The following is a 15,079-nucleotide window of genomic DNA, read 5'->3' as shown; positions in this document are numbered from 1 at the left end:
CACGAACATATGGTACCAAGGTGTGTTCCAACACTACTTTTATCCAGGCAGAGTAATCCAGGCAATTTGAAACACCTGTAGGAATTAGTAGCACCAGCTTTTAAGGCTTGGTCAACCACAATTGCTGCAGAACAGCTTTAATTTGTTAACCATTTTGTGTTCCCTGAAAAAGGCCTTTTTCAGAACAGTAAAACCAGAGTTAACCCTGCATGCTGAAGTGGCAACCCCTAACTCTACTCCAGTAAATTTAAGTAAATGTTAATGCTTGGAAAAATTTACTTCTAAAAGTACTTTTATTGCACCATTTTCATTTACTCATGAGCTGCTGTAACATGAATCAAATGGCTGAATTGCCACCTCAGCATGCAGTCAAGTTCAATAGAGCAGCGGTACCGGGGTACTGGTTTCCAAGGTTTTTATCGTTAACTTGGTTTCCCTGGGTCTTTTCCCGTGTTGTAGTTGTGTATCTTATTTTGAAAGAAATATTTATGCATTACCATAGCGTCCAGAGAGCATTAAGGGGCAGAGAGGAGGATGTTACTGTCAATGTTGTTGGTGCATTTCAGGAGGACGCTGCTAATAAAGTTACACAATAACACAGTAAATTTGCATTTATTATTATATTTACAAAATACCACACTTTTTGTCTTGGTCGTATCATTTTATTTTGTTGTATTTATCCGCGACACCTTAAAGGCCGGTCCGTGAAAATATTGTGTAGATTGGGTACATAGCCCCAAGTGCGATAGGAGAAGGATCGTTGAGTGCGAGAGGAACTGACCTGAAAAATAGGATCATGGCCAAGCTTGAAACCTGGATCCCCCGTAGCCGGTTACCAAGATTACGTGAAGTACCCTCAGAAGGTCTGCTAGATGATGTTAATGCAGCACTACGGTTGCAGTAGACGGCCGTAGTGATCGATGTAGCGGTTCCGAATGACAGCAATATCAGGAAGAAGGAACACGAGAAGCTGGAGAAATACCAAGGGCTCAGAGAAGAGCTCGAGAGGATGTGGAGGGTGAAGGTAACGGTGGTCCCCGTGGTAATCGGAGCACTAGGTGCGGTGACTCCCAAGCTGGGCGAGTGGCTCCAGCAGATCCCGGGAATAACATCGGAGATCTCTGTCCAGAAGAGCGCAGTCCTGGGAACAGCTAAGATACTGCGCAGGACCCTCAAGCTCCCAGGCCTCTGGTAGAGGACCCGAGCTTGAAGGATAAACAGGGGCGTGCTGGGTGTTATATATATATATATATATAAACATAAAAACATTGTTATACACTTAAGTAGCTTTTAACAATGCTGCAATTATTAGTTTTTATTGGCATGTAAAATTCTTGGTTAAATGAATGAAACCACACCTGTACATTCTTTACGCCACAAACTATTGATTTGACAGCTATTCTGCAGCATTGCTTAACAAACTGCTTCACATTGGTTAAAGAAACATGTTTCACAACACCAACTCTCCCGCTTGGCTTTTGAAACACCTTGTATGGCCTTTTGATGCATAACAGAGGGGAACCTTGTGAAACTGCAGTATATCTGAGGCATACTTCAATAATTATTTACTATCCTGCATTGATGAAAAGCTAATTTTAGTATTCTTTGAGCAGTGAACCCTGCTCACTCCTTCAGTGTGTGGGTTGGAGAATTGGTACCACTGATGTTACATGGTCGATTGCATTAAGGATCTCTGTACCTCAACAGTTCTTTCACATTAAATTTAGTTTTTCAGTGCAAGAGTTAAAAATATGACAATAATGTGGAAGCTGATAGTTCACTTCCTTTCATTTGGGAAATTACCACTGATGACTAATCCTCATTTTACCTGTCAAAGACCATCTGTTTGTAATTGGTTTTCTGTATTTATTTGAAATAATTGAGTATTGAGATTAAATTACATTCTGGCATTAGTCTGCAGTCTCATCTACTGATGATTACTTTGTGCGTTTTCAGCTGTTGGTACTTAGCTGGACAAGTTGCTGCCTGTCAGACTGGAGATAATTAACATAGCAGCTTTGAAATTTAGTGTAAGTAGGCGTGGTAACAGCAATCCTTATGTGACAGGCAAAGATTTAGTCCAAGCAAACAGCCTCTTGGTATAATAAAATTGTAGCTGTCAGTGATTTTAATAGAGATTTGAAAGATTGCAGATTGCAGGTGAACTTATCCCTAAACACTCAAAATATTATGTCTGGAGGTGCTGTCGCTTCTAAAGCCTCAAAGCTTTGTCAGCCTTAAAGTATTACAAAGCAACAGCTGCTGGTAATTGACTGTTCATGTATTTTCTATCACAGGATCCTGGGAGAACACAAAGTGAGCTTTAACTCTTGACTCATCAGGAAGTCGTCAGAGAGAGGTTTTAAAATCTGAAATATTATTTATCTTTCCTCAAACCACAACATTTTCCAAATATAATAAAAAATTCAAGACTGTTAATAAGTTCATATCTCACATTGCTAAAAACAACATGGTCTGAATCAAAGTGGCACCACAGATGGCAGCCTTGGTACTGCGCTCTCTTGCACTTTCCTTCGTTTTGTTTATATTCCGTACATTTGGTCACTCAGACCACATCACTTTTTTTTCCAGAGATCAACTGCTAAACATCAGACAGTCATCTCAAAATAGTTTTTATCCTTTTTTCATAAACCTGGAAAGTTTTTTGGAGATTTTAGTCAAGGCACAGCAGCTCTCTGTGGCGCTCGAAGGAGACGCAGACGGAGGACCCGCGCTGGTGCACTGGTGAAATCACGTTGGCATTCCGCACGGCACTCCCCTCCATTCATCTTGCGAATCTCTGCTCTCTTCCAAACAAAGTGGAGGAATTACTGCTTTTAAACCGGGCTAACAAGGACTTTGCACGCTCTGCTGCCCTGTGCTTTACTGAAACCTGGCTCAATGAACGAATCCCAGACGCTGTCTCAAATGTGCCAGGCTTCCAACTTCACCGGGCAGACCGCAAAACTGAGCTCTCAGGGAAAACAAGGGGTGGTGAAGTCTGCTTCTAGATTAACGAAGGTTGGTGTACTGCTGTCACAGTGTTACAGAAATACTCCGGCCCAAACCTGAAAACTTTTTTCATCAACTGCAAACCACTTTATTCACCGTAGGAGTTTTCTTCCTTCATGCTTGTTGGAGTTTACATCCCTCCTCAGGCCAACCCGAACAACGCACTGTGCGAGCTGGCTGACCAGATTATCACCCTGGAAAGAAAATCCCCCAATTCCTTTACAATTGTCCTTGGGGATTTTAACAGAGCAAATCTAAACCACGAACTTCCTAAATATAGACAGCATATAGACTGCCCCACCAGGGACAACATGACACTGGACCACTGTTACACTACATTACAGTTTTTTTCAATCGCTAACAAGCGCCTACCCATACTTCAGATACTTTTTCTAAACTCTTAACACAGACTCACACCTACAAAACACAATTGGCCAAATGGATAATTTTCTTCTCAAAAATACATTTTGTTAAATATATACTAACTCTTCATTTCAAATTAGAACACATCTTTCTCTGCACACACTAACTGTACAAAAACACTATAAATCTGACTCAAAATGAAATTAGTCTGTCAAAGAATAACACTTGTTTTCACCTCACAAGGTACATGCAGTCAATCAAAGTACACCTTGTTTCAAAATACTGGCTATTATTGACATTACAAAAACTGCATAGACTTTTATGTTTCAGTTTTACAGGTATTTGCATGCGAAACATGCAATCCACCATTTTGACACCAGAAATGTCTTGGTTGGTAACTGTATGTCCACATGTACAGTAATGTTCACATTCAAAAGCATTCCAGTAAAAAGCAAACAAGTTTTTGTTTCTCTACTGTTTACTACAGGAGGTACAGTAGAAACACGGTATGATAGGACAGAGAAAGTTTTACAGTATTGCTTACAGTGAACAAAATATCCATGAAACACACAAGAGCATTCTGAACAAAAAAACAACAGCAAAAAGCCAAGATAAAAAGGGGGGAGGGGGGCTAAAAAAAGGCAAAAAATTTGCATCTAATCTCTGCGATCTTCAGGGTTAGGCCACATGTTTTCATCAACATCACATCTGATGTTATCCAAGTCGATGCACCTGGGATAAAACCGCCTGGTATGTCGGATCCACCCTTGGCAATCGTCAATTGTGATGTCCCTGGAGCCAGCATCCATGGCTTCAAGGAGGGACATCTGGTCATGTGGCTGATGGTCATAAACCTTCCACCTCCATGCAGAAAAAAACTCCTCTATGGGGTTGAGGAAAGGTGAATAGGGTGGAAGGAAGAGACTTACCAGTCTTGGGTGGACTTCAAACCATGTTGTTATTGCTTGCGAGTGATGGAAAGCCACATTGTCCCAGGTAATTACAAAGGTCCTCATGTTTTCACCCTCCTGACCCTGCTCTGGAACCAGGCGCTGGTGGAGATCATTGAGAAAGGCAAGCAAGCGCTCTGTATTATAGGGTCCAACCTGACATCTGTGAAGGAGTAATCCTGCATTTGCAATTGCTGCACACATGGTAATGTTTGCCCCTCTCTGTCCTGGCACATCAACTGTGGCCCTTTTTCCAATTACATTTCGTCCACGTCGACGCCTTTTGGCCAGATTGAATCCTGCCTCATCGATGTATATGAATTCATGAGGGGCCTGGTTGGCCTCCAATTCCATAACTCTCTGAAACAAAGTTTATGTAAGTCATGTTATTACTGTATACCATACTGTACTGTAACCTAGTATTGTGTAGGTTACCTACTTGCAAAGTGCAAAGCTTATAGAACTGGACATTGGATTGAATATACACTGTACCTGGACATATTGTCGTCGTAGCTCCTTGACCCTCTCACTGTTCCTCTCAAAGGGAACAGCGTAGAGCTGCTTCATCCGCACTCTGTGTTTGGACAATGTCCGCGTAATGTTTGTGAGGCTGATTCTATCGATATTGTCAAATATCTTATGGTCCGCCACAATTCTAGTTTGAATTTCATGCAGTTTTATTGCATTATTTGCAGTAACCATTTCTACAATGGCAAGCTCCTGATCATTACTGTGGAGCTTTCCTCTTCCCCCAGAGGGTGGAAGACGTTGCATTCTTTAGAAAGACAAAAAATTCAACATATGCATTACTGTATGACCATATTGACATGTCAAGTGAGAATAGAAACAATCCATGTAAAATGCAATACTTACCTGTTGGTTTGTTGAAAGATGCGTATAATGGAGGCAACCGTTGACCGCCTCAAATTGGGCTGCACTCTTTCACCAGCCTCTCTTAGTGAAAGACCATGGTTGATTACATGGTCAATGATAGTGGCACGAATTTCATCACTGACTACTGTTCTTGCAGCCCTTGGAATGCCACCACCACGCATTCTTACACCTCTACCTTGCCCTCTCCTTGGGCCTGCTCTTCTCCCTGGGCCCCTTGCTCTTACGCTTCCTCGACCAGACATTACAGTGTTTGTCTTTTTTTTGTTTCCAAAAACATCACTCCTCAAGGTCTTGCCTTATAAACCCCACTGAGTCTAAGCCAGAATGGAAGAAGCTGTGGTTGGCCCAATTTACCCAACATAAATCAGCTGTGTGTCAATTATTCAATTGTTTGTCAGCAAATTTGTCAGCTGAGATATATTTTTGATATTGATATTGTTTTTTGTTTTTGTACTGATATCATTGCAGAGGTTTTTATACTGTATCTAAGGTTTGGAATATTGTTTTTGCTATTGTGGGATGTTGTTTGTTAACATTTGTAGATACTACAAAAACAGTCCATAATTTTGTTGGGAGGTATAGCTTGACTGTTAAGAAAATGTAAGCATCGTGGAAATGTGTTCACTGACTGCATATTGGGTGAACACGACATGAAATGTGTGAATGGTATGGCCACAACAGACCGATGCTGTGCTAATTGTGTTTAGAGTTTTGCAAATGTGACAACTGTTTGGACAAACGCTTGTTAGCGACTGCAAAAAACTGTAAAAGATGCCTATTGCTCTGTCCCCCAGGCAGCTTTGGGACATTCTGATCACTGCCTGGTCCATCTTATTCCAGTTTATAGGCAATAACTAAAACGTGCCAAGTCTATAGTCAAAACTGTGAAGAAGTGGACTAACGCAGCAAAGCAGGAACCAAGGCCAAGGAGGACGCCTACAGAAGCGGTTACAGGGCCCTGTAAGAGCAAGCCAGGAGCACACTGACCAGGGAAATCAAAGCGGCTAAAAGGATCTACTCCCAGAAGCTGAAAGAGTTTGCCTACCAGGCAAACAGGTCGGTGGACGATGCGGTGAACATGGGACTGCATTACATCCTGCAACATCTTGACCGCCCAGGGAACTTGTGCCAGGGTCCTGTTTGTGGACTTTAGTTTGGCATTTAATACCACTGTGCCTGAACTTCTCTCCTTCAAACTCTCCCAGCACAGCGTATCACCAGCTACCTGTCGGTGGATCACCAGCACAATGGGGGGGTGTTGATATAACAATGCAGCTGAAAGTCAACAAAGAAAGATGTCGAGGCAATGGTGCATCTGCCGCTATGGCTTGACTCCAGGTTTCCCCAATCTTATAAAGAGTACATTTGCATAATAACTGAAACTAGCCCACTGAATGAACAATGGGATATGAAGTCAGTTCCTTGATCATAAATATGCAAATTGTCATGACCATTGATCAACAACCACTGATCAAAGTGACTGATGAAGTCACTTGGATGACTGACGAAACGTGTCTCCCACTGAAAACGCTATGTCCAGATAAACAGAATCAACCTTTTGGGATTTCCTTACCTGGATGACTTAGCATGCATCAAGCCATTTCAACCCACTTTGGCAAGGACTGGCTAAAGCTTGTACGTCAGTATGAGCAAACAACACGTAAGATGGCGGACTACAGGAAAAACCTGAGATTCAGCCTTCAGATGCAGACATAAACAAGGTTACTCCTAAAAGTTTGCAAATGAGCTCTTCAGTTAAGGGCCACCGAGCAACCAAAAGCCTACATAAGGCACAGCACCAGCTGCTCAGATTTTACCATTGACTTGCTAAAATTTAAAGTGGAGTGGATTCGACAGAGACTTGCAATGCTTCTAGATGAGAATATTCTTAAAAAGGTGTTTGGATTCATTGAGAAGACTCGTCTAGCACAGCATGAGAAGTAGGGATGGGTATTGATAAGATTTTAACGATTCCGATTCCATTTTCGATTCTGTTTAACGATTCGATTCCTTATCGATTCTCTTATCGATTCTTTTTTTTTTTAAAGGAGAACACTAAAGTCGATTAGCTTAGAACTGTGTTTTATATCTTCTCTTTGAACAAGATAGAAATTTAGGAGTAACATGGCCTTACAAACCCAACAGTGAGATCTTAAGAGATCCACAGCCTACGGCTCTTCAATGGGGTGTCACAGGGTCCCCAGGAAAAAAAATGTATATGTAAAATAATAAAATAAATATTCTCCTGTAGCAATAACAAAGTATATAAGGGCGACCGTGGCTCAGGGGGTTGGGAAGCGTATCTGTAACCGGAAGGTCGCCGGTTCGATCCCTGGGCTCTCTGTCCTGGTCGTTGTGTCCTTGGGCAAGACACTTTACCCTACTTGCCTACTGGTGCTGGCCAGAGGGGCCGATGGCGCGAAATGGCAGCCTCGCTTCTGTCAGTCTGCCCCAGGGCAGCTGTGGCTACAACCGTAGCTTGCCTCCACCAGTGTATGAATGCGAGAGTGAATGAATAGTGGCATTGTAAAGCGCTTTGGGTGCCTTGAAAAGCGCTATATAAATCCAATCCATTATAACATAAATTATTCTGTAGCAATTACACAAGAATATCCAGTAATGTCCCTGCCTACAATTAAACACATTCACTTACCAAAGTGAAATCGGGGGCATCTGCTGTGGCAAATGGGTGCAAGCCTTTGACCACAAACTTAGTCACTGCTCGGTGACATTTGTCTATCCTGGCCTGAAAGGATACGCTACCGGTAGACTGCAGCGAGAACTGCCAGCATCTGAGCCAGCCAGACTCTGTCTCTCTCATCATGGTTATCTAAATGCACAGTAATAGCAGGTTTTGTAATAAGGTAAATCGCGCTAACATAATATGCAATGCTAATTGATTAGTTACCTGCAGTATTAACGGGAGAGGACGTGGAAACGCTGCCGCTGCTGCTGGGTTGAGCTTCGCTAGTCCGGAGCGGATCAAAAACACGACATTCGTTGAAAGCAATCGCGTGTTTTTTGAGCAAATGTTTTTGCATATTCGTAGTGTTTCCTCCCTTTGATGAAATCTCTACTTTGCAAGTATTGCACGTTGCCCTGTTGTCATCCTTTCTCATAAAGTGTAACCAAACTTTTGAGCGTTTGTGCCACTCAGGCGCCGTGTTTCCTACTGGGTAAAAGACGCTACTCAACGTGATGACGTCATTCGGGGCGACTGGAATCGATAAGGGAATCGTTTTTAAAAGTGGCAAACGATTCCAAGGAATTGAAACAGTGGGAACCGGTTCTCAACAAGAACCGGTTTTCGATACCCATCCCTAATGAGAAGTCTAAGACCAGGCAACGAAGGAAGTTTGACTTACTTGTTGTGCGTCAGAAACCACAGGAAGATACAAACACAGTGTCCTCAGTGGCCAGAGGAGAAGAAGGATGCCACAATGAGGATGTGGACCAGTGGGTGAAAAATATGTCTGACAGACAGCTCACCCAAGCAGAGAAAATATTCTTGCAAAAGGGTTGAACTTTGCTGTGATGCAACTGGAACTGATCACAGCTACAGAAACAACAATTTGAAACACCAACATTGCAGACATGGAAGCAGAGCAACTACAGACAAAGTTTTCTGCCTGTCTCACCAATGCAAAGCCCCCAGTATCCAACATAAGTATGGAGGAGAGGAAGGCACTCACATCACTTAGTAATGACAATAACATTATCATCCTTCCGGTAGACAAGGGTAGGCACATGGTTTTTGCTAAACCAAAAAGACTATATTGAGAAAAAAGTTTCACTGCTCAGTGACAAAAATACTTATGAGCCCCTGAAACAAGACCCAGGAAGTGGTTACAGGAAGAGGGTGATAGACTAGCTATGTCCCAAAACGTAGGCTGCATCCTCCTGTGGCCGCATTTGAAGGCCGATTACGTCACAGCGACGCGACGAAGGCTGTCCCAATCCGTCGACTCCTCCGAATCCGGTAGACACATGCGTCCTCCTTTTCCCCAGATTTGAAGGATGGCCCACCATATCCCAGAATTCATAGCATGGCCCAGCCAATTCCATTTTCTAACAATGGCGGCCGCTACTAATTTTAATATTACTATTATTAATCTTTCTGGGTCACAAAATAAAATTTTAAATATATTTTCAGATGAGAAAGTAACCGTGTAAACTTCAAATAGGCACCTAAAGAAAGCTCTAGCCGATCCAGGAGAGAAGGACAACCGCTGCCTAAGCGAAAACCTGTAGTGATCTTGTATGTGTCAGGAGTATCGGAACAGTCGTGACACATTTTATCTAAACACCAGGTCTCTGTGGCTTTTAAACCCCAAAACACGCTGCGTCAAAAATTTGTCCACCCCAAGGATCGGGTCCCCCGACACAAACAGAGTAACATAGTGTACGCTGTTAAGTGCCAGGAGGATTGCCAGGATTTATACATCGGGGAAACCAAACAACCTCTGGTGAAGCCTATGGAACAACACAGAAGAGCTACCTCGTCAGGCCAGGACTCTGCAGTCTATTTACACTTACAGGCCAATTGAATTGTAGACATCCTGGACAGGGAGGAACACTGATTTAAGTCAAGAAGGCCATTTACGTGAAAAGGGAAAGACCATCTCTGAATCAAGGGGGCCTAAGGGTACATCTTTTGCCATCTTACAATGCTGTGATAGCAGCTATTCCCCAACTCTCTGTGAATGGTACTCATGGCCCTTGATCAGTGGTCCTTGATCAATGGCCATTGATTGATGGGCTTTTATCAGTGACTGTTGATCAATGGTCATAACAATTTGCATATTAATGATCAAGGAACTGACCTCCCAGCCCACTGTTCATTCACTGAGCTAGTTTCAGTTATTGTGCAATTTACTGTTTATGAGGTTGAGGAAACCTGCAGTCAGCTGAGGCTGAAGAAGTCCTTGGATGACTGATGAAAATTTTCTCCCATTGAAAACGCTACGTCCAGATGAACAGAATCAACCTTTTAGGATTTATTTAGTTGGATGACTGAGCATGCATGAAGACAACCACAGTTTTGGTTCTTGTGCAGTCATTTCCCTTGTTGGAGAGTTTAAAAAAATGACGGTCTTGATTTTTGTAAAGGAGTCGCTCTCATGACTCATCAAGTGACACCACTCACTGGCCAAATGGTAATATTGAGGAGGGGCTCAGCATAAAACCACTACCCTTTTTGTTAAAAAGAGCCAGCCAGTCTGATTCAGTTTTCTGACAAGTGTTCCTCCTACTGAGAGGAGACATCAGGCAGGATACTGAACACGTTGGACAGATCGACATTTGGCTTGGATATGGTTTGGTATCCACCCTAAACAGCTGGAGGCACAGGTTTAAATCTTGGCTCAATACATACTTCCCCAAAGAAATTAAAGGAACACTCTGAAAACACATGAGATCTAAATGAGAAAAATAAAATCATGTTGGGTGTCCATACTGATATGAAATGGGTAAGGTTTTAGAAACAAAAAGAAGAAAACAATTTGATTGTTTGATAAAAATTGTTTGATAAAATTTTCATTTCATTTATTGATTGAAAATAAAAATTAGCAGCCTGCAGAGGCCTGACCTCAAAAACCCACCAAAAATCTGAGTGAAGAAATGATGCAGCAGCCTTGTAGCAATTCAAACTGGTACTCACGGTGTGACGTAAAGCGGCAGTTAGACACGGCATGGCGTAAATCTGCACAAACATTTACAAATACGCTTGTACTTCTTGAAGTCCACATATGAGTCACACACAGTGCTCCTGTACATGTTTTAACAAGTTTACACTGTATGTTTGTCTTGTGACTGTGCATGTATTTCTGTGTGTGCGTGTGTGGGTGCGCAGGTCCACAGGCAGCAGGTGGAGGCTCTTCAGCAGCAGTTTAAACAGAGAGACAGTTTGTAATCAAATGGCAGCTGCTGAGTGAAAACTGCCCTAATTAGAAAACTCTGTTATGCCACACTGCTGACTAGTGGTCAGATTATGTACTGCCCCATCAACTACTGAATGCAGACTGGCATACAGCAGACTGTAAAGTAAAATACAGTCTGTGACTTTGTCTGATGTAAATGTATCACATTCGAAACAGTTTTTGAGTATCCAGAACTGTGAACTATTGTTGCTTATCTGAAATAAAATATTTTCTGACAAAATAGTGTCATAAACTATAGCAATACAAAGCTCAGTATACAGGCCAAAAGTTCAGTTTCTTTCTTTAATTTTTCACCTGTCAACTGTGTCTCATCCTCACTGCTCACTATGAATTTAACCAAAAGTCCTTCTAAAAGCATGCCTTGCTGACCGGAGAGCATCAGTTTGAAAAAATAATTTTTAAAAACCACTCAAAGTTTGATAAATTAGCCTCAAAAGATTTCCTTTGGATGGCAAAATTCCACATTAAGGCTTCAGCAGCATGATCAACATATCTGGTTGAGCCCATTACAGCACATTGTGAATGTCGAGCAAGCAGGAAAGAGAAACTATATACAGACAACCACAAGTAATTAGCAGAGTAGTACGTAGCAGGCTGCTGGACCACAGATATTTATGTTACCACACAGTTTAAACTGGTCTGAATCTACTGTGCACGTGCACGAGTGCAACAGCACCATTTGCAACAATCTGCAGCATGTCAGAATTATCCATAGAGCTGAAAGAATTTCATGGACAAGCGGCCACAAGCAATAATCACCTTTAGATTCACCTCTTCAGATTGTTGAACCTGATTAGAGCCACCTGATCAAAAGCTCATGCACATTCACTCATTTGCACAATCAGCACCGCAACAAACTCATATAAGGCTGACCTTTCTGCTCTGTTTGTGAGGCGTTCATCTCACAAAAAAGGAGATTAAAAAGAATCTCACACTACAGGGCTTTAAATAGTTTCTGATCTCAGCAAGCAAAAGGATGATGGGATTATCAGTGCTGTAACATCTCTCTGCTTATATATTGTGCTTTTGTGCCTGTTCTCACCTTCGCCAAGTGCTTTTTCAGAGAGAAATGACTGTAGACGGACGACACTACAGTGGTGGGTCTTATCACCAACGGTGATGAGACGGCTTACAGGGAGGAGGTCAGCGCCCTGACCCACTGGTGTCAAGACAACCATCTCACCCTCAATGTCGCAAAGACAAAGGAGTTGATAGTGGACTTCCGGAGGTGCAGAGAAGTACACACCCCCATCACCATCAACGGCGCTGCTGTGGAGAGAGTGAGCAGCTTCCGGTTCCTTGGTGTACACCTGGCTGAGGATCTTACGTGGTCAGTACACACAAACAAAACAGTGAAGAAGGCCCAGCAGCGCCTCTTCTTTCTCAGGAGACTGAAAAGATTCGGCATGAGCCCCCGCATCCTCAGGACCTTCTATCGCTGTGCCATTGAGAGCATCCTCACTGGATGCATCACCACCTGGTATGGCAACAGCACCGCCTACAACTGCAAAGCTCTCCAGCGAGTAGTGCGGTGCTCTGAACGGATAATTGGAGGTGAGCTTCCCTCCCTCCAAGACATCTACAGGAAGCGCTGCCTGAGGAAAGCGGGGAGGATCATCAAGGACTCCAGTCACCCCAGCCATAAACTGTTCAGACTACTTCCATCAGGAAGGAGGTTCTGCAGCATCCGGTCCCGTACCAGCAGACTGAGAGACAGCTTTTTCCATCAGGCCATCAGACTGCTGAACACGTCATAGACACCTCAGCTTCACTACTGGAACTTCAATATTATGCACTCCACACTGTATATAAATGCCACTTGTTTTGCACATATTCAACTCTGTATATTTTATATATTTTATTATTATTATTATTATTATTATTATTATTATTAATTATTATTATTATTTTATTTTTTTACTATTTAATTTGTAAAAATGTGTATACACACACACACACACACACACACACACACACGTAGGAAAATATTTAGTATACACATCCAGAAATGCATACACTATTATATATTGTACATATATTTATTAGTTTCAGGTTGGCCATTCTTGTATTTTGCTCGTTTGTGTTGTTGTGTTTGCACATCTCTGTTGCTTGTGGGGCTCGCACACAAGAATTTCACTCGCATGTGCTGTGCCAGTGTGCCTGCACATGTGATGTGACAATAAAAAGTGATTTGATTTGATTTGATTTGATTAGTTCAGATATCTTTGTTGATGTCTGTGTCTTGTGTAAAATTCATGCATACTGAGGCATTTTGCACGTGTTCCCAACAACAAATGGAACAATTTAAGAATTCATAGTATTAATCGTATTTAAATGTCAGATAAGAAATGAAAGTTCATACAAGTGGTTTTTATTCCTGGCATTGCAAACCCTAAAACTCAACACCAAAACAGTAGATAGCCACTCAGACAAGCTGTGCTTTGAGGTCACTTTTTTCTTAACCAGCTATTAACTGAACAAATGACATTGTGGTTTCTGTGGTACTGTTTTCCTGGTGCCTTTCAGACATTCATGTACTCTACAGAGACAGAGAAGGACTCACTTGTGTTGTTATGACTATTCTCCACGCTGCCCTCTGCTGATGCCACTTTCTCTGATAAAGAGAGATTTACTGGAAAGACAATTTTACATCTCAGAAATATATTAAGCATTTATTATTTGAGTAAGTATGCCTAACATGCCATGGAAGACAGGAAATGGACTGAGATACGCAATAATAGATTCCAAGTGTGTATCACGTTGCTGAATATGCTTGTTTTAATGTTTTTCCCCCCCCTTTACAACTTGTTTCTATTGTACAGAAATTCTAGAGTCCACCTTTGTGTCTGCAGTGCAAATCTTGTCAGTATCAAATTATCCAGGTATATAAAGGACTGTTAAGTGGTTATTAAGCACCCCAGCAATAATTTATGTGAAAGGACAAAAGATGATGTCAAAGCACTGACTGACCTCATTATAAGTTCATGTGGTGCAAACTGATATGTTCCCTGTGCCAGTTCAGTCGCTGCACAAACTTGATTTTTACTTCCCAAAGTGCATTAGTTCCTCACATGGAGCATAAAAACATGATTTAAAAAAAAATTTAAATTGCAGCAGCATAGTGTAAATAAGTCAGTTGACTAACATTTAAGCTAACGTTTCAAACTAATACATCAGATCCTCCCCTCCCGTGTCCATTATGTTTGCATTCAAAAATCAAACCTAGTTGATTGTGAAAAACCCAGCCGAAGGCTTCATAAATGGGGTTTAACTAACCCAGTGATTGACCTCACGATGGCTGCATCTGTCTTTTATATACAGTCTGTGTGTAGAGCTGATCATGACACACATGTAACAGCTAGCATATGTAAGGTGGAGCTGTGGCAACCAGACACACTGTTAGTCACGTGGCGAGTCAAGGCAGATGTGGGTCATATCTGGGCCTTAACATTTATTGTTTTCTGCTTTATAGCGTAAACCAGAGAAATATCACCTACACATACAGTTTCCTTCTGATATTTGAAGCTTTGCACTGAGTTGTAACTCATTATTATGACAACAAGCAAACTCTACACAGAAAGTTCCCAGCCAGATGGTTGAGTAGAGCAGGGCGATATGACCAAAAATATTTATCACGATATACATTTGAAAGTTTGCGATAACGATATAACTGACGATATAATTGACACAAAATACTTCACAACTCCACAATTTTATTAGTGCAAAAAAAAAAAAAGAACCCATCAATGTATTTTCACTTAAACAAGCAGCTGTTTTTTGCATTAAAGTTATATAAAAATTTAACAGTGCAAATGCAAATTCCTTGCTGACAGTTTAACCAAAAGGCATTTCCGGTGGAAATTGGCCGACATATCCTCAGCATAACCATGTATAATATCCACAAAACTTAAAAAGAGGTTA

This window comes from Aulonocara stuartgranti (genome assembly GCF_965226115.1).
Source record: "Aulonocara stuartgranti genome assembly, chromosome: 15".
NCBI classification, from domain to species: Eukaryota; Metazoa; Chordata; class Actinopteri; order Cichliformes; family Cichlidae; genus Aulonocara; species Aulonocara stuartgranti.
The sequence above is the reverse complement of the archived record's forward strand: the minus strand, read 5'-3'. Positions refer to the sequence as shown.